Source organism: Lygodium microphyllum, chromosome 5 (genome assembly GCF_053477565.2).
Source record: "Lygodium microphyllum isolate KBCC chromosome 5, Lygodium_microphyllum_v1.1.10, whole genome shotgun sequence".
NCBI lineage: Eukaryota > Viridiplantae > Streptophyta > Polypodiopsida > Schizaeales > Lygodiaceae > Lygodium > Lygodium microphyllum.
The window spans coordinates 36,523,273-36,544,512 of record NC_141139.1 but is presented as its reverse complement, the minus strand read 5'-3'; positions in this window follow the sequence as shown (position 1 = coordinate 36,544,512).

Genomic DNA, 21,240 nt, shown 5'->3' with positions numbered 1-21,240 from the left:
CACTTCTATGACTTCTTCTTTCATTTAGATTCTATAAATGTTATCTCGTTAGAGAGGTGATTGAGGACAAGTAGATAGAGCTTGTCAAGATCTTTACAAATGAGAATCCAGTTGATTTTCTCATTAAAATTTTCCCAATGGAACATTATGCCTTTATTACGAAGATTATGGGCATAGGATGAGATGATGTCTTCTCTCATCTTATGGAGCTAGTACATCTGGTCCTCTCTATCCCTGATCAACATGGTCCTACATAATAGGTGGATCCTAGGCCATTTGAGCATCAATAGCAATTGTAAGCTATCCAAATGGGATTGAATGTATGATAACTCAAAGCTCCTCTTCAAATGCCACCCTACACACCTCAATCAACTCCTCAAATTACTTATGCATCTTTTCCTCATGAAACAAAACATCATGGCTACAATAACTTTCTTAGCCTATTTGGATCCCAAATATAATAGCCCATCTCATATATTTCACCATATCCAGAAAAGATGCATTTGACAAACTTTGGATCCAACTTGTTATGCTTGTCTTTGGAAACAAAATGTCTCACATCCAAAGATTGACAAGTGTGCATATAAGGAAGGTTTATTAGACCATACCTCCTCAACACCTTTACCACCAAAGCAATGCACAAGGATCTATTAATCAAGTGAATTGCAATAGTAATTGCCTCAGCCCAAAATGTATGAGGTAAGCATGCAAGAGTAAGCATACTAGGGACTCTCTTTTGAATGGCCATGTCCATGCACTTTGCAAAGTAGTCAACTAATGCTTAATGTCCCAATCATCACAACACTGCTCAAAGGCACATGATAAATATTTACTTCCATGATAGGATCTTAGACATTTTAGCCCATGCCCAAACTAGTTCTCAACCAAAGCAACAAAGTTTTGAAAGGTGGCTAAAACCTCCTACTTTTGCTTGATAGGATAAGGCCAGATACTTTATGTGAAAAGTTATTGATAAACATGACATAGTACTTAGGACTACCCAAATACTAACAAGGCATGGGACCACAAATATCCAAATGAACAAGAGCCAAGGTCTCATGCATGCACATAGAACCAGTCTTCTTATGAGTGTTACATATCTGCCTTCCATACAAACAATGATCAAAAGAATCAAAGCACGAATAGTCCAAGGGGAGGAGATATTGCAAGCAAGTAAAAATATATATTATTTTAAGTGACACGTGTCCAAGGTGGCGGTGCCATAGAGATACATGAGGAAGATTAGTAACAGTCAATACATGATCAATGGATCTAAAAACAAGCAAAGGATAAAGACTATCATTTTTTGGACCTCTATCCAAAATGAGGTTGTCACAAGTGATTTTCCATCCAAAATCACCAAAAGAAACATGATACCCAACATCATCTAACTATCCAGTAGAAATAGGGCTTTTGGTAAAAGCCAATACATGATGTGCATCATGGAGAACAAAGGAAGTACTAGTGGGAAACTACAAACATACATCATCGATGCCAAGAATACGACATATATGATCATCTCCCAAGTGTACTAGTACTTTAAGTATAGAACCAACTACAATGCAAGGTCACATGAAAGAAAGCCCTTAAATCAAGTAACTAACACCAAGAGAATGAAAATTGACAAATTAGTTAACTATGTGGCACCAAGTGAAGAAGCAACCAAACTATAATCCTCTGAACTCTACTCCAATGCATCAATCTCCTCAATCTTGATAATATACTTAGTAATACATTGATCATCAAATGTCTTGGTATTATCTTATATTTTTTCTTTGCCATTCTCATTTCTATCCTAGCATATCTTATGGCATTATGGTTCTATATGTCTCTACTACCCACAATAATGACAAGTAAGAGAAGACTTAGGACCACATGATTTACTATGACCCTGCCCACGAGGACTAGACTGAGACCTGTTCTATTGTGGGTCTCTACCAAGGGGTTACAATAATTGCCTCTAGTATCATTTCTTTCTCTAACAATAAGAGCATAAGAGGCATAGGTTACATCAACATTCTTCTTATTCACTTCCTCAAGAGCATTAGTCCTAATGGAAGTATGAAATGTATCCCAAGGCTCACTAAGAGTGACAAGCAAAAACATAAACTCTATGTTATCATCAAAGATTATCTTCTACAATGTAAGCTAGTTGCAAATAGAGTGAAACTCGTTCTATGAGTAGACATAGGAGTGTCTTCCTTCATACAAAGATCCGCAAGCTTTTTGAGCCAATACAACTATGAAGTAGTGCTTTTCAAAGGGGAGATTTGGACTCAAGTATGGACCTTATAGGAAATTCCACAACATGCATATAGGTATTTCAAAAATCATTAAAAATGATTAAGAAAAATCAATCATTTTTTTATTTTTTAAAAAATATAAAAATTAGCCCGTATCCTTTAAGTTATCAATTAGCCTTAATTAAGAGTCTAGAGGTTAGAACTTAAAATTAAGTGTTCAATGCTCAAAATTTGATGGCTTGTATCTAGATTGATTGGGATTAATGGCATAGGTTATTTTTATCAAAAAATGAGCCAAAATACTACTTGAAGCCTTGAGTTGTGCCCACTAAATTATGTTTTGAAACATTTCATGTATACTCTCGCATTTTTTGAAAGTAACTTTACAACCAACACAACCAAGGATGGCTGGGATCAAAATGGTATCACAAATGGAGATGGCTATTGTGGAGTTAATGATTAGCTTATTCGAACCTAGCCTTGAAAAATTATGAAGGAAAACAACAAACTTTGGAAAGGTGAGATCTATAATGTAGTGGCCCAAGATAGAGTCCTTCTAAACCTCCCTTCTGTTTGTTGGAGCTCCATGACCAACGAACCCATCTTTTTATACAAAAAGCTAAAAAATAGTAAACACCTATAGTGAATTATAGTGAAATTCTTATGGAAATCAATTTGACACCCAAATGAACATAGCATGTGAAACAAACCTTTTCATTTTCATATGAAACTAGCAACTCCTCACTCCATATTTGGATGCTTGATTGGCCAATCTGCAATGACTTGGGAGTCGTGAGATACCTTTAATTTTCCACGTGTTGCTTTGAACTCTTCCTCTAAAGAAGGAAGGGTTGACTCGTATCAAGTGCATCCTTGTAGATCATGATCAAAGTCTTTGTTGTAGCATAGTATTCTACATCCTTGACATTTGAATCCACAAGCAAATACTTATCCCATGCTGTAACAATAAAGTTAGAATCTGTTTCAATATTATGTGCAATGATAGCTCAGAAGTAGTCCTCCCTGATATAAAAAAGGGGCTTGGATATCAAACAAGAGAATATACTACCTTTCATCAATAGGGAAGGTGGGCAGTAGAGCCATATGAACATCATCATCATTCTCATCATCCTCTTCTTGCTCATTAATTGAACCCACCTCTATATTCTCCCTTCTTAAAGATTCAACATCCAATTGGTTACTTTACTCCCTCTCACTTGCAACATCTGTTGGCTACAAAACTTCTTGCACCTCATCAATCTCCACTTCAATAGGCTGTGGTGTATCCTGTAGGTCTTAAACAAGCTCTTTCCCTTCATCCCCTAGTAACTCATGCACAAAGCAAAAAAATATATAGAAGTATCCCATGACATGAGACTTCTGATTGTATACAAGGCACTATAAATCTACCTTCTTCATGCCCTCAGGAACCCTCAAAATAGCCTTATTGAACCTTCTCCTCATGGTCTTTTGAAGAAATATATCATTCATATGAACATACCAAAGGCCCTTAATGTAAGACTCTCCAAATAGATGTCTACTCCACAAAAGTGGCCACTTGCTCTTGTACGTACACTCGTGAGGCCATGATCCATTCCTCAACAAAGACAGTAATGGAAATAACTTGGGACACCTATGGTAGTAGATGTTCTTTTGTGCGTGTGTGTGTGTTGGGGGAGGGGGGGCGGGGGGGGTGGGGGTTGGGGTGTGTGAGTTTTGGGGTTGTTGCGAAAATCTCAAGGCTCCCCCTCACATTATGCAGGTCACTCAAACCCGCACAAAACGAGCAAGGGGAGGGGGCTACAAAATACTCAAGGCCCCCCTCCCATTGTGTGGACCACCCCCGAGACCCACACAATGCAATGGGGGGCTATAAAAATATCCAAACCCCCCCCCCCTTCCCTCTCTCATTGTGTAGGTCATCCTCGAGAGCCACAAAAATCTCAAGTCTCCTCCTCACATTATGCAAGTCACTCCAACCCGCACAACAGGAGCAAGGGGATGGGGCTACAAAATACACGAGGCCCGCCTCGCATTGTGTAGACCACCCCCAAGACCTGCACAATGCAACGGGGGGCTGTAAAAATCTCCAAACCCCCCTTCCCTCTCTCATTGTGTAGGTCACCCTCTCAAGAGTGGCATAACGTGAGGGGAAAGCTATAAAAATGTCAAGGTCCCTCCTCAGGTTGTGCAGGCCATCCCAAGACCACACAACCAAGGAAAGGGGGGCTACAAAAATCTCCAGACCCCCCCTCCATTGTGTGAGTCACCCCTACGACCCACATGATGCGAAGAGGAGAAAGCCAAAAAATGCAAGCCCCCCTCTCAGGTTGTGCTATTCACCGCCACCGTTGTGCTACAATGAAAATTGACAAAAAAAACAATTAGGATAAGTGCCGCAACTTAGGAGAGAAAGACCTTCGACCACGAGAGAGAGAGAGAGAGAGAGAGAGAGAGAGAGAGAGAGAGAGAGAGAGAGAAGCCATGGAAACTGCGAACAAGGAGGTGACGTGAGAGACAGTAATTGTATTATGATATCAAAATGTACGTCTCACACCTTCTATACTTAAGTCACTGTGACAAAGTATTATTGACAATTTCACACCAAAATATATCTTCCCAATTTCTTACATTCCATCCTTACTCAAAGGTTTTTACCCACAAAAACAAACTTAAATGGTTGAGAAGGATAGATAAAACAGGGTACTACTCTGATTTCAGCTATACAAAGTATCAAAAATGAATGAAGAATTAAAGATATATTGATTGAAATGAATTCTTCAAAGAAAGGCTCATCTATATACATGATCTCAATATCTTCAAAAAGAAACTAAAGCCTTTAGATCTTCAAGAAACAAGCTCAAGAATGAATAGAGAGCTTGTTGTAAGAACAAACCCTATTGAAAACAATCTCCCATAACTTTTGAAAGAAGTATCCAAATGAAGCATGTCACATGTCAAAACATAGCTATTGAAAACTAATTTGACCCTATGTACTGGCATATTTCTAAAAAGCAAAAAAAATAAATACTATTCTGAAATACATTACTATCTAAACCTTGTATGTATCATAACTGACTCCATTGTTAGCTAAGCCTCAGCCGCAACGTATCTCATAGGCAAGAAACTCATCTAATATAGCTTCAAACCTCAAAAAGCTTTTTTAGGTGGCAAACCTCTCCATTTGATCAAATAATCAATGATAGAATGTCAGCAAAACTTTTTCTCAAGCTAACCTATGATCTCCTCAGGAATATACTAATCAATACCTTCTTCATCTATGGGAGGCAACTCATCAACTGTATCCACATCAGTACCATAAAAGAGCTTCAAAGAACATGAAACACATTATAAATATTAGTAGAAGAGGGTAGTTTTAGTCTATATGCCAAGTCTCCAATGCACTTCAAGATTCTATAGGGTCCGTAAAATCTCTAAGTAAGCTTGTTACTAGATCCATCCTTCAAAGTAGCAGAATGAGACTTGGGTACTTTCAATAAAACTAATTCTCCTCCTTGGAACTCTAAAGGTCGCTTCTTCTCATTAGCATACATCTTCATTTGATCTTGGGCCTTCCTAAGATTCATCTTACACTCTTGAAAAAGGATCTGCATTCTTTCTAATTTTTCTTTTCCATGAGGATTGATCTTCTCATAAGTGAAATGGCTATGGGTAAGGGCACCTTATAACCATACATAGCCTCAAAGGGTGAAACTCCAATACTAGTATGAGTGGAGTTATTATAGGAAAACTCAACCAAATGCAACCATGAATCCCACACATGCTACACATCATGACAGAAATGGAGAAGGTAAGTCTCCAACTACTTATTAATCATTTTTGTCTAGCTAGTAGTCTATGGATGATGATAGGCTATACAAGGAGCCAACTTAGTGTCCATGGAGCTAAATACTGCCTATCAAAATTTACTCATAAACTTTGAATCCCTGTCGTGCACAATCACCTACGATAATCCATGTAATCTAAAGATCTCCTCCATAAACTAACTAGCCACCTATGAAGTAGTAAATAGTGTCTAGATAGGAATGAAATGGGCTACTTTGGTGAGTCTATCCATACCATATAGATACTACTTCATCCCTTTCTGATAGTAGATAAGCAAATAATTAAGTCCATGTCAATATGCATCCATTTTCCCTCACAAATAGATAATAGTTGTAATAAATTTCCTGACTTATGGATGCTATCTTTATTCCACCGACAAGGCATACACTTCATAATAAAATCCTTAACATCTTTCCATTGTCCTTTCCAATAAAATCTTTTTTTTATCTTATCATAGGTTTTAAAGACTCCAAAATGTCCAACTAAAGATGAAGAATGCAACTCCTCTATAATTTTTAGCTTGAAAGAAAAGTAGAGGAAATAACATCATTAAGCTAGTTTAGGCTATTTTTAAGCTAATAATGTGAGTTTTCATCCATGCGACCTTGTTATAATTTTTGAAAAACGCAACTAAGCTCATCATCCAAAAGATAGGCCTCTTGTAACTCCTCAATCCAATCACTCTGTAGCTCAGTCATAGCTAAAACTTTACACGCCCACATTCTGGAAAGACAATCATCTATCACATTGTCCTTGTCCCTTGTATGAATGATGTCACAATTTGTAGAGTAGCTACCCATCTACCTTGCTTAAGAGTAAGATTTGACTGAGTAAAGAAACACTTTACGACCCTATGATCACTTTGAACTCTAAAGCGATTGCCATACAAGTAATGGTGACACTTCTTTATTGCATGTAGAATAGCCAACATCTCTTGGTCATAGACATTCATAGCCATCTCCTTATCTGTCATCTTGCAACTTTCAAAGGTAGTAACTCCATGCTCTTGTAACAAAACATCCTCTATGCCATGGCCATTGGCATCACACTATATGGTACACTCCCTAAGAAATCTAGGTATACTAGAATAGAAACAAAGGTAAGGAGTTCTTTTAATTGGTGGAAGCTGCTATATGCAAGTGCATCCCAAAAGAAAGCTTTCTTTTTCAATTTTTCAATCAAAAGAGTTGCTACTACAATCGCACAATGCTTAATGAATCTACGATAGAATGATGATAGACCAAGAAATCCTCTAAGTGAAGTAGTGGTGGTAGGTGTTGGCCAATATCTAACACACTACACCTTCTTATGATCAACTTGTATCTCTTTCTCACTAACAATATGGACCCAGTATTCCACCTCAATTTGCGTAAAATAATACTTCTTCTCCTTAGCAAAGAGTCTATGATGCCTCAATATACATCAAAAGCCTTCCTCATATGTGATAGATGATCCTGTAGTATCTTCCTATAAATCAATATGTCATCAAAGAAAAAAAGGATAAAATGAAAAAGGAAAGGCTGTAAAATCTTATTCATCAAACTCTAAAAGGTAGTTGGAGCATTAGTAAGCCCAAATGGCATCAGCAAGAAATGGTAGTGACCCAATACCAATCCTAAAGCTGGTTTTAACTTCATCACCCTCTACATAGAGATGATCTCAAGTCATTTTTTATAAAGAACCTACCCCCCTTGAGCCCATCAAGCAAATCATCTACTCTAGGGATTGGACACACGTTCTTCACTATGATCTTATTTAGATCCTTGTAATCAATACACATCTTGAAGGATCCATCTTTCTTCTTCACGAACAAGACGACCGAAGAGGTGTATGGTGAAGAACTAGACTCAATGAATCCCATTTCTAGAAGATCCTTGGTTTGCTTGGCTACTTCTTCATGCTTACATTTAGACAATCGACAAGGTGACTTATTGACTTACTTTGAAAGTGGCTCCAAATCAATGGAGTGATCCACTACTCTCTTAGGAGGTAATAAAGTAGGCACTTCGAAAAAATCATATACAAAGTAATGATCAGTTAAATTCTTGGATTGATCTTTAACCTCTTTATTCAAGTGTAAAATGAAAATTTGAGAGCACCACACTTGCACTCCTTCTTGACTTGCTTAATGGTGGTAATCTAAAAATCAGATTTACTAAGGATTCCTTGTAGATGAATAGGTTGCCCATCAATGGAAAACACTATATATAACTGTAAAAAATCCATAGTGATCTTCCTTAAGGTCATCTCCCAATCACACCCAAGTACAACATCTATGGGTCCCATCTCCAAAGTAATCAGGTACACCTTTGATGCATAATTTTCAGTCAATTATTGTAAGGAAACCCATGGACATATTTGAGTGCTAATCTCTTGATCACCATTTTTTCATTGAACTCTTATTATGAGCTGCTATAATAGATTTAATAAAAATTTATGTAACCTAATCTTTGAGGCTAAACTCTCCAAAGCTACAACCTATTTCAACCTATAAGTGTCATATTTCCACCTCGGGGACCAAAATGGTTGCATCTAAGGGCTATCAAATGATGTGGAAGCTAGATAGGACTTATGGGAAACCTGTAGTACTTGCACTTGTATCCCAATGATGAGGATGGTACTTGTAATGACATGTTTATATCTTGCAATGTCTTGTAATGGCCCTATTTCACACTTATTTTGATATTCAAGAGACTTATCTTTGTGAGTACTTGAATCTTCAATTCTCCACTCATGGTACCTATGTGAGGGATAAAACGACATGACAAGCTCCCTACTTCGAATCACTGAGAGGTGGGTAAAGTTTCCACTGGGTCAGATGGTTGCATCCCTTCGGGGTCCTTAATAATGGAGGTCACCTCTCTATTGTCCAACTATCTCCCTCGATACTTACCTTTTTCCTCATTGTGGGAATCTCAACATGGAAGAGACATGCTACTCTAATCAATCAACATGATATGCATTACTATATCCATTCAGCTCATTCCATGAGATGCAATAGGATTGGAATTGGAAAAATGAGTATGGAGAGGATCTTACCATGCATTGACTCATTGTTCGACTTACCCTTGACAATGTATTTTTATAAATTTTGTTGTGAATTAATCAATATCATCAAGGTATATGACTAGAGCAAGGAATTCAAAAAATCAATTGATTCTTCAACTAGTACTACTGATTGAATGCAATGTTGAACTCAAGCAAAAGCTTCTAATTCATTATTTGAATCAAAAGAATAATAAATTCCATGAATGGGCTAATCTAACCAATGGAGGGCTGAAATTTGATGGAAACTTTTCAATTTTTAAATCTCTCAATCAAACGGATGAGGCTTAGCAAATGGATAGATGTGAGAGATCAAGAATTGATGAGAAATACCTCTTGTATAGTTTGATGAAGACTTCAATACTCCCAAGTGCTTGAATAAGCCTCCCATTGCTCAATGTTTGATGAAGTAGCCTTCAATACTCATTCCTTGAATGGTTGAAACCTTGAAGCCTCTGTAGCTTAAGATTGAAGCCTTAAGTCAATTTCCCCAAAATATTGACTCCATGGAAGCTCTTGAAGGTGCAATCTTGTTCAATCTTTGAAATTTCTTCAAGAAATCTTCACACTAATGAGTCTTAGGACTGAAATGGTAAAGAATCTTCAAGAAATTTGAGAGAAGCTAAAGGTTGGACACAAGCTTTCATAGCTGCCATAGCTAGGATTTCTCAGAAGCTGGAGAAGAAGAGAATGTTAATAATCTTCATAATTTGTGGAAGCTTTTACTTGCTAATGTCCAGTTGAAGCACCATGGCCTGGAGGATGAGCATCAAGGACATGAAGCAAACTGAAATCAAGCAGAAAAATATATCGCATTTTTTGGGCCTATTCTAGATACCATGGTTGAGCTCCTTTATGGTTTATTGATAATCATTGTAAAGAAGATAAACCAAGGAAGCTTTAGTCAAGTATTACTTTGTTAGGAGCAAGGGTTTAAATTATAGGGAGAGATCTCAATCACATACTCCATGAAACCGCAGGAAAGCTTCAAAAAAGGGGAAAGAGAATCCTCACTTTGAAAAGTAACCAAGACTTACTACTGCTCTGATCCTAGTTACCCATACTTCTCCAAAATTCTCTTCAAAATAGGCAAAATTTGGTCCATGACATACTATTTTAACCACGTCTTGGCTAAATCTCTCCAAGATCTTTGTAAGAGCCCCAAGATTAGTCTTTCCTCCAAGTGATTGAATGCCTACAAGTACCTACCATGTGGCTCCTGTACATATTGTCCAAGATTTAATGGTGGAAAATTAGAGAAAATATGTTCGAAAATGAAAAAATTAAATGCATCAAAATCCTAAGCTCTGATACCACTTGTCAAGGAGAGACCTAAGATGTGAGAGAAAGAGGAAAAAGGATAGAGAAAAGAGGAGAGATAATGAGTGACAAGGAGAGAGAGAGAGAGAGAGAGAGAGAGAGACTAGAAAGATAGGAAACAAGAGAGAGAAGGCATAGAAACTGTGAACAAGGTGGTGAGGTGAGAGACAATAAGTGTATTATTGCAAAAAGATATCAAAATTTACATATCTCACACCTTTTATAACTATGTCGGTATAACAAGGTATTATTAACAATTTCACACCAAAATATATCTTCCCAACTTCTCACAGAAAAAAACTCATGCTCTCTATTATCAATGGTTCGATAATGAGAATGAATTGGACACAAGTTTTATAAAAATCATTTGTGTGGATGGAGACAAGAGTCATAATCATGTCACCAAAACCTCACTTATTGATGAGAATGAACTACTTAAGTCTAGTAGAACTTAAAGTTTGTGATCTCCTGATAGTTAGCATATTCTTACAATGATTAAGCTACAAGAGAAAATCCTCAATCTGAAGCCCAAAAAAAGAAATTCAAAGAATGTGAGACTCGCTTTTATTCAACTTTAGAATTGGTACAAATATCCTATCTAGAGTTGTCTACTCATGTTACTAGTTGTGTTTTGGAATTGTTGGAGTAAATGTTGCAACATCTGATCTATCAACACATTTTGAGTTTATAGAGCATGTCGCAACATCGTAAGAAGTCCTTGAAAGGGTGAGAAAGAGTGAGAGTGAGAGAAAAACACAAGTAAAAGCGAGAGCTATGGTTATGGAGGTTTGAACTCAAGCGAATAAGAATGGTAATGTGAGAACTCCAATAGTCACATTGTGTAACCTGCCTTCTCTTTCTTATTCCATAGTAAAGAATAAAGAATAAAGATGACCATGGTGGGTGGCCACCACCTATAATGTACATGTGTATGAGTACTGACTAGAAGGTAAATGTAGGTGGCTAGGCGCAAGTGGCCTTTAGCACCTAACAACCTTCCACTTAAAGGCAAATGTGCCAAGACTGAGAAGAAGAAAATACAAAATGTACATATGAAGACAACCTTACAACCTCCTGATCATGTTATGACCCTTCCATGCATTATGTCATGTTGAAAAAATTTTATGATCCCCTTACATATGAGGAAGCTATGTACAAAGTTGAAAGTTCATCTTGGGACTTGTACCAAATAGATGTTAAGATGGCTTTTCTAAATACCTACATGAGGACATCTGTATGTAGTAGCCTAAGAACTTTGTGGAAAAAGGGTAAGGAACACCTAGTATGCAAGTTGAGAAGAGTCTTTATAGACTTAAATAGACATCTAGAGAATAATATCATAAGTTTGATACCTTCATGGATTCATAGTCCTATACTTGCAATACTATGGATCTATATCTTTATATGAAGAAGGCCTATAATGGTATCCTTATTGTTTTGGTATTTTATGTTGATAATATGCTAATTGTTAGGAGTGCTCATGATGAGCTAGGTACCTTGAAGACTCAGCTCAAGAGGAGCTTTGAGATGGAGGACATGGGGCATGCTTCTCACATACTTGGTATGCACATTACACACAACTTCTCTAAAAACTCCTCTATTTATCATAGAAGGAGTACATTCATAGGGTACTTAAGCGGTTCCATATACAGCATGGTAAGTCCATTGACACCCCTTTACACTCCCATGTGGAGGGCAATCATGCATATTATCCCTATTTGGATGATGAGAGGGGGCCAAGTTGGTCAAGATTCCCTATGTGCATAAACAGTGGGTAGCCTGATATATGCCATGATAGCCACTAGACTTGACATAGTATTTGCAGTGGGAGTTGTGGCTCATTGTATGGTGACACCTAGTCATCGACATTGGAACATTGTAAAGGATATTATGAGACACCTTAAGGGATCTGGACACTTGTGCCTTTGCTATGGCAGCCTAGCTTCTAGGGTCATGGGATACACTAACGTAGATCGTGCCAGACATGCACATAGTAGGAAGTCTATCTCTGGCTATGTCTTCATCTTTGTTGGAGGTGTTCTTTCTTGGATGTATAGGGTGCAGAAATATATTTCATTGTCTACTAACGTGGCTAAGTACATTATAGCCACTAAGGCTTGCAAAGAGTCCCTTTGGTTAGGCCATCTATTTGCAAGCCTTGATATCACTTCTATGACTTCCTTTTTCATTTAGATTCTATAAATGTTATCTCATTAGAGAGGTGATGGAGGACAAGCAGATAGAGCTTGTCAAGATCTTTACAAATGAGAATCTAGCAGATTTGCTCATTAAAAGTTTCCCAATGGAACATAATCCCTTTATTACGAAGATGATGGGCATAGGATGAGAAGATGTCTTTTCTCATCTTATGGAGCTAGTACATCTCGTCCTCTCTTTTTATCATCAGCATGGTCCTACATAATAGGTGGATCCTAGGCCATTTGAGCATCAATAGCAATTGTAACCTATCTAATTGGGGTTGAATGTATAATAACTCAAAGCTCCTCTTGAAATGCCACCCTTCACACCTCAATCACCTCCTCAAATTACTTATGCATCTTGTCCTCATGAAACAAAACATCATCGCTACAAATGTAATATTTCCATGCAATTAAGTTAGTTGGTTAGCTCGAAAGTTAGTTAGTCAATTAATAAGTTAGTAAGGTTACTAATTAAAGACTAACTAAGGTAAAAACTAACTAACATTAATATTTGGCACTTTTTATTTAATCAAAAATAATTTATTTACAAAATCGAGAGTCGTAAATTTGATATTTCTCTCGGATTAAGAAGGACCATAGCCACCCTTCACGAAAGTTACAACGTGATCAAGAGTTATGAGCCATATTAATCACTAGTGTTAATATGTATAGTATGGATGGTCCAAAAATATTAGATTTTGGGCAAAACTAGAATATTCTAGATATTTTAGATATTATCCTAAAAAGATATGGAGATTTCTAGAACTGGATGTCATTTAAAAGAAAAGAAAAGTGATGTTTTACTTAGTTTTGAAGATTTTATATCAAGAAAAAAAAGAGAGACAGATTAGCAAAATCATGCGCGCCGTGATCGCAGTTTGCAGGCAGTAAACAGCACTTCAAATAGTGAGAGAAAGAAGGAGTGATCAGAGAGATTTCTAACCAAGTGTCTTGGGTTTTCACCCCCCCTTTTGGAGCCAATGGAACCATCACATTTATGATCTGAGCATCAGATCGCTGATTCTTCCAAGAGCCCCTCCACCAAGAGCTCTTGTTCTCAGCCACATCCCCTCTTCTCTAATTCAGTATAAATATGAGGCATGGGGAGTCACAAGGGAGCACAAGGAGATCTCGAGAGGCTGTGAGAGATGCTGAGAGAGAGAGAGAGAGAGAGAGAGAGAGAGAGAGAGAGAGAGAGAGAGAGAGAGAGAGAATGTACTTCCTACCTTTCCCCCTCCTTAAAGGGTGGTCACATGCATTCTCTCTTTTCCTTTTTCCCGAGCTCATCCCCTAACCCGCAAGCCGAATTTTTCCGATTTCCCTCCTCTTGAGCAAGAGAAGTCTTGTGCAAGTCGTGTTTAAAAGAGAAGAAGATCATGGCTCCCAAGTGGAAAACGTCAAGCGCAGATGGCAATCCTTCAACAAGCAATGGAGCCTCGGGCAAGGGCATCACTACCAATCCAACCACGGTTCCGATCATAAGTAATGTATTTCTAAATTGATAGGTGCTTGCTTTGATTCGCACATGAGATGCACTCATGTACGAGAATAGGTCATGGGAAGGGATATGCCTCTTCTGACATATTCGAAAGATGGAGTTTGCAAAGTGTATGTATCAAGGGAAGTTAATTGCACTTAGTTGTGCATGCCTTATTCATTGATAGAGCAATCGGTCAAGGGTTATGAATAGCATAATCGTAAAAAGAATGACATTAAGAATTGTGCATACAAGTATTAAGTAAATTTTGCATAGAATCGCTTTTTGATCCCAAGGGGGAGAGCGAATATGCGATGAAATTATTATCGCCTCTATTCTTGTATCGTTTGGAAAAAATACAATTAGTTTTGTTGGTTGATTGAACAACACCCTAAATGCTTTTTTTTCCAATCAATTGATTGTTGCATTGTGATTTGGATAAATATTCCAAGTGCTTGTGTTTGATGGTAAAAGCATGGCAAGGGTCAATAATGACAAGTAGCCATGGGAAATAAAGGAATGTTTCACTGGAAGATGATATTAGGTTGATTGCCTTGATCATGCTTGATTCCCAAATGAATTAATTAAGGAAGGATATTTTGCATGGTGGATCATCTCCAAGATCGCACCGCTAATTACCCTAAGAGGTCACTGCTCGATTCACGGGCCGAAGGTCGAGTTCTGAAAAGGCCAACCACAGAAGTTGTGTCTGACTCCTAGGTCACTTGGGGTCAGCGGAGCTCTGGACACCCCTTGCTAAGTCCGAAATAGAGTTATGGACATACTTTTGTCGTTTCGGGTGGATAAATGATACTTTTGTCATTTTGAGTGGGTAAAATGTGTTCATATGGAAAAAAATGAAAAATAAAATTGAGTTGTAGTATGCTGGAATGGTTGGCATGAAAGAAACAAAAAATAATAGTGATTATTGTCAAATAAATTCTAAAAATAAGAAAAAATAGATAAAAATAAACATACGCTTCATAAAAATAAGGAAAAATACAATGAGTATTTGTGAATGTATGGTAGTGGTGAAGCATGAGGTTTAGCCTGAGTTTGCCCTATCTCTTTGTCAAAGTTCATGATTTATCACTATTCATACATCAAAACATGACAAAATGAACCCCTACACCTACGCTACAAAAGCACTACCTAAAAGTAAGGGGTGGGGTGTTTGAATTATGCGATTTGGGGACTGCTTATTGCTAATTTTGTTGATGCATAGCATGATATAGGGTTTGTTGTATTTTAATTAAGAGGATAGTAGCATGAGCATTGTCTCGATGCTATCCTTACATCGCCGCAACGAGTTAGTGAATGAGCATTGGAAAGCCTAGTTGTGCACGACACGTTTCTGATTGAAAATTATGTTTGAGCACATTAGGATCATCCACTTTTTCATATACATATCAACCATGGTATCTGAATATGAAGAGATGGATGCAGAGCACCTATTTTCCGTTATGATGACCTACGCTTGAGTGGGAAGATGACCTAAGCTGTAGGCTAGTTTATCATTTTCTTGGGGAATTATTTGGTAAGGACACATGGTATCTCCTGGAATACGTTCAAAATGAAAGAGTGGAGATCGTATCATGTGTATTTTATGTTGGAGCGACTCATCTTGGAGCCAATCCCGGAGGTGTAGGAGAGTCGCAATGGAGCCGTAGCAATCAACTGAGAGGTGCTTCCTTATGTTTGTGCTACGAGGCACTATGTCTATATGGTATGGGATCTCCCTCTAAGGAGAATGGCTAGTAAACGTTAGACTATGACCTAATACAAACACAAAATCGACATTAGCATTTAGTGTAGAGTGAGTCTCAGACGCTCGTGGCCCACAAGGCCGTGTGGTGGGGTTATCTGTTGTGTGCATGAGGTCTGGCTAGTGCCATAGCCAATGTTGGCCCATTTTAGGTCCCATTAGGACCACCCCTGAGACCCGCACAATGCAAGGGGGACTATAAAAATCTCCAAACCCCCCCCCCTTCCCTTTGTCATTGTGTAGGTCACCCTCGAGAGTCACAAAAATCTCAAGTCTCCCCCTCACATTATGCAAGTCACTCCAACCCACACAACGGGAGCAAGGGGACGGGGCTACAAAATACTCGAGGCCCTCCTTGCATTGTGTGGACCACCCCCGAGACCCGCACAATGCAAGGGGGGGCTATAAAAATCTCCAAACCCCCCTTTCCTCTCTCATTGTGTAGGTCACACTCTCTAGAGTGGCATAACATGAGGGGAAGGCTATAAAAATCTCAAGGTCCCTCCCCAGGTTGTGCAGGCCATCCCAGGAACCACACAACCAAGGAAAGGGGAGCTACAAAAATCTCCAGACCCCCCCTCCGTTGTGTGAGTCACCCCTGGGACCCACATAATGCGAAGAGAGGGAAATCCAAAAATTGCAAGCCCCCCTCTCACGTTGTGCTATTCACCCCCGCCATTATGCTACAATGAAAATTGACAAAAAAACAATTAGGACAAGGGTCGCAACTTAGGAGAGAAAGACCTTCGACCACTTCACAGAGAGAGAGAGAGAGAGAGAGAGAGAGAGAGAGAGAGAGAGAGAGAGAGAGAGAGAGAGAGAGAGAGAGAGAGAGAGAGAGAGAGAGAGTGTGTGTGTGTGTGTGTGTGTGTGTGTGTGTGTGTGTGTGTGTGTGCGCGCGCGCGCACCATGAGAGGGTAGAGAGAGATCACAAAAATAGGGGGAGAGAGAGAGAGAGAGATTGTGAAAATGGAAGTAGATCTACCATTGGCTTGACCATTTATAGCCTTGGGTATTTGACGCATGGTGGGTAGATGTGTAATCATATCTATGTACCCCTACTAAATTTCACACTTGTTAGTCCAGGTTTTTGATGACATGGCATTGAATAACATCAACACATATAATTTCCTTATATACTCAAATTTGAAATTAAAATTTTCATTTCACACATTGCATGCCTATCGGAACCCCATAGCTTTCTTATCCCAATGATTCTCAGAGCTCTTGCGTGTTGAGTCTCTCCTACCTACAAAGCTCCCACAACATGATAACACCCATAGAAGCTCAAAGAGCACCCTTTCCTTGCATCGTGCCAATCCAGGCACTATACAATGCAAAGGGGCGGGGGTCGCAAATGTCAATGACCCCCCCCCCCCCCCCCACGTTGTTCAGTGCTCCCCTTCTATTGCATTGTGCGATTCCCTTTCGAGGGGGTAATCCCAAAGGGGGCGAGGGATGAGATTTTGAAGGAAATATCGATGTCCCCTCCCCTCACATTGTTTGGGTTCCCCCCTCTCCCCCCCCCCCCCCCCCCCCTCTAACTAGGGTGTATCGCACAATGTGAAAGGGGGGGAGATCCAAAATCTCGAGGACCCCCCACCCCTCGTATTGTTCAAGTCTAGGGGTTGTACACAATGTGAAGGGGAGGGCGAGGGGGGGTGGATTTCCAAAATCTTGATGACTCCCATCTGCATTGTTTGAGTCTCCCCTCCTCCCCTCCCCCCCCCCCCCCCCCCCCCAAATTGGGGTCTACCACACAACACGAGAGGAAAGGGGGTCCAAAATATTGGGAACCTGGCCTCCCCTTGTTCGAGTATGAGAGGTGTACATCACAAGGCGAGGGTAGGGGGATCCAAAACCTTGATCCCCCCCCCTACAAGGGTGTACTACACAACACGAGAGGGGGAGGGGTTTCTCAAATTTGGAGGACCCCTCCTCCCGTTGTTTGAGTCTAGGGTGGTGTAGAGCACAACGCAAAGAGGAGGTGGATCGGAATCTTGATGACCCCCCTTCACATTGTACCCCCGCACCCTCGTGTGCAAGTTTGGCCTCTTTCATCAAAATTTTTTAGCATTTTCACCTTATGGGGTTCTAACACTATATTTTTACTTTCTTGTATAGATGGCTAGGACAAAGTATACCGCCAAAATGGTATCATCATCAAAGTATTATCACATTGCATACCCAGGGATCCACCTTTAGGAAAAGTGTGTAGCAACAAGAAACCAGTGACTATGGGAAGAGAATGGCAACCCTCCAGGCTAGAGCTCGATGAAAAAGATATTAGCAACACGAGTCTATTCGCAAGGAATCCAAGAGAATCATGGACAACCATGAGTTTGCCATCCCAAGCTCCCCTTCACAAGGATTGTCAAAGATATTTGCCAAAGAAGCAATCTGGGACCATAGATGGAATTCCTCGATGCTAGATTACATGATGAAGCTACAAAGACTTTGTGGTGGAGTTCTTCCAAGATTCCTACATTTTTGCAACTCATGCACAAAGTTACAGTAATGCCAAGGGACTTCACATCCCTTCATCTATTGAGGTTCAAATTTAACAAATTACTAAGCCCAAATGGCATTTCTAATAGAATAATGAAGGAAATTTTGAAAATCCCTACACTTGAAGGGTGCAAGAAGGTGAAGGTGACCAAGGTCATAGGAGAACCCTCACACTCCCACCATATGAGGCTAAACTCTCAGAGGGTGACCAACCAAGAAGGAAGGGAGATGTGTGAGACAGAGGCCAAGGAGACCAATGCTAGCAATGTGATCAATGAGATTCATGAGAGACACTAGTTTGCACAAGTAGAACCATGTGGCATTCGATATGCTTAGTCCCTCTTTTGACATCCTACTACCTCTACAAAGGCCACACCAATAGATGAACTTAAGTGCCATCTAGTTGGAGAGGAGGACATTTTAGTGCTTACAAACCTCAATAAGGAGGTCAACAATCATGTAATGAATGACGTCCTAAGATATATTTGTTAAATCATAATACTTGAAAATTATTGCATGCTTATCTTGGTATCAAATGGCTTGAAACTTATTTTTTGTTTAATTTTACACCTTAATTCTTGTAAATCTACCATTGGACCAACAAAACAAGGTGTTTGTCCTAGACTCCCTACTATATTTGTGACCTTGATTTAAGAGAGGACATCACTTGGGGATGTATGCCCATGGTACCTAGATTATTAGGTCTCATGCAATCAATACCTTGTGATGGCATACCACAAAAGAAACTATTTGATATTTTTTTTCTAAGGTATCTCAAATCTTTTTTTTTGTAATTTTGTTATCCTCTTTGCCTTATAGATCTCACTTGAGCTTAATAGTACTCAATACCACAACAAAGAGATGTTTTTTGGCCAAAATTGACTTATGGATCCATGATAATCTAAAGAAGTAAGTTTCTTAAGACCATGAAAGAGAGGGGGGGGAGAGAGAGAGAGAGAGAGAGAGAGAGAGAGAGAGAGAGAGAGAGAGAGAGAGAGAGAGAGAGAGAGAGAGAGAGAGAGGTATTAACATTCTCTTCCTTTATCAAAACAGATCTATTGAGAAACTCATCAAAGGCTTTGAGGTCATCACCCAAGACAATGATATGTTGGAGAATATACGTATAGTCAATTATTATAGAGCGCTAGGGCAAGGTGACGATCATAGCTATAGATGGAGAGTTTGCTACATCGTCAAATTGCTCCTAAAGCATATACTCAGAATCCAAACCAACAATGTAAGTTTAATTTTTCTTAAATTAGCTTAGCATAGTGTTAATCGCTTCATAGATAGCCTCATTTTGTATAATTTTATGTAAGGCGATCATTTGGCGAATCACACAAGGATGATGATTTTTTTCTATTCAAAGCAAAGATGGTTTGAGAATCTAATTAACTACGCAACATAGAAATGTCTCAATACCACCTACGTATGCACCTCACCCACCTCCTAAAGATGTAAAAAGGACCAAATCCCTTCCAAATATCATATATTTGGATGATGTGGGGTCAAGTGACGAGGCAAGGAACAACAACAACAATTTTTAGAGTTCAAACATATAAAAAATGCCAAGACTATAAATATGCCACGAATTTATATACACATCAAAAGTTGCCTTGTTTTTTAAAACACGACCTTGTAATCAAATGCCACCATTGATTAATAGAATTCAAATTATTTTTGTATTGCATTTATCCTTGTTACAACTATTGTATATTCTTATCACATAGGTTGCGACAAGAGGAAAACTTGTTTTATAATAATGTCTCCATATAAAGTCTCTCTCTTTTCTTTGGGGCATCTACGCATAAGATTCACCATGATTAACATTATTAGCAAAAAAAAAAACGTTTATCTTAGACAATACTACACATTTTTAGATTACATATTCTATTTACCTTACAACCATTGCACTTGAACGAATAAGCAATAGGGATACTTATGTCCTCATTCACTAAGCCCATTCGCACTTAATGTAAAGAGATACTTGTCCTTACACTTGGCATTCTTTAAGAGTTCATCCTCTAACCAAACATCTAATATCATCATAGGATTATCAATGTCATTCTATAAGTCTTAATCAATTGCTACAAGCTTTTTATCCCCATAATACCATCTCATGTACAGAAAGTCAAAATAAAATGTTATAATACAATTATATATTTACTAATAATCAATTTCTGTTGCACTTTAAACATAATCCCACACATTTTTTTTAATATACCAACTTTGACCTAAGAATACACTTTCTTAAATTGTTTGAGATTTTCAAGAAAAAGAGAAAAATACTACAATGCAAAGAATATGTTTGGGTGTATTATTCAAGAATTTTGAGAAAAAAACTAGAAGATTACAAGATCATACATAATTAACAAAAAAATCTCTCTATCTAGCATTTTAATTATACCAATATCTTTTACAGTTTGTCTCCACTAATTTTTGCTTCAAAAATATCTCAATATTGCTTTATCTCAAGAATCCTTAAATATGAGATTAAATATTTTAAAATTATATATATATATATATATATATATATATATATAATTACAACACTAGCTCTCGCCCTATTGATTGAGAGACTCTCTCTCAAACTAAAATGCCCAAACTTGAGTCCAAAACTCCCCTAATACTGATCATAAAGATCATATATTTTTTTCCATAATTACCATACACCACCTTTATTCTCAATGAGATTAAAGTATACTTACTTAAACAAAGAGAAAATAATAGTAGACTTGCATCTCCAATTACCATTGAAATAATAACAAAACGTATAATACAACAAGCAATGTTCAATAAAAAGCATGCAACTCCAAGTACCAAATACTATCAAAT